This window comes from Micromesistius poutassou (assembly GCF_964030765.1).
Source record: "Micromesistius poutassou genome assembly, contig: SCAFFOLD_1461, whole genome shotgun sequence".
Lineage (NCBI taxonomy): Eukaryota > Metazoa > Chordata > Actinopteri > Gadiformes > Gadidae > Micromesistius > Micromesistius poutassou.
Window position 1 is genome coordinate 6,576 of NW_028179267.1, and position 925 is coordinate 7,500.

Sequence of the window (925 nt, forward strand, 5' to 3'; positions counted from 1 at the left end):
TCGAAGCGTATGTGTGCGTAAGGGCGCGCGCGCGTGTCTGTGCCTTCTAGCTTCCAGTGTATCGCTCTTGCTGTTTCCATTCACTCCGTCCACTTTCATATTACCCATTCTTTTTTCCATTGTGCCAGATGCCTCTCGTCCTCCCTCTTTCTTTTTCGCTCTCCCTTTCTCCCCCTCCCTCTCCCCCCCCCCCCCCCCCCTCCCACCACCACCCACCCACACCGCTTCCCCTCCACACTGCCTCTTTGTCCTCTGGCAGAAGAGATGATTTCAGCCCTTTCCTCCCACCCTATTGACGTCTGTGGCCGCCTCACCCCTCTCTCCCTCACCCCCGCCCCCCCCCCCCCCCCCCCCCCTCCCCTCCTCCCTACACGTCTCCATTCTCTCCTGCCCCCCCCCCACCCCTCCACCCCCCCACCCAGACCCACCTCCCCTGGACCCTCCACCCCCTACCCTCACCTCTGGCATTTCCCCCTCTTGTCCTTTCTATGTGCGTGTGTGTGTGTGTGTGTGTGTGTGAAAGGGGCTCAGTGCAGCATGTTTGTCCATGTGAGAGTTAAGACAAGAGACTACAGTGCTATTCTTTCTCTCCTCGTCTCCTTTCTCTCTCCCTCTCCCTTTCCTTCTCTCCCCCTCTCCCTCTCTTTCTTCATCCCCCTCTTCCTCTCTTCATCCCCTGCTCCCTTTCTTTCTCTCCCTCAATCCCCTTGCTCTCCCTCTCTCTCCCTCTTTCTCTGCTGTTATTTGGTCCCATAGTAAGATTCATGTGTTTGAAGGAATAAGAGGAGGTTACGAACCAAGTTACAACCACCGACCGGCCCTGTCCTTATGACATCACATCCTGGTGGACGTTAGGAATTGTCGAGCGACTGCCATAAAGGCCAGTAGTCTATTGTACAACTCACCACGCCACACATCCTAACAC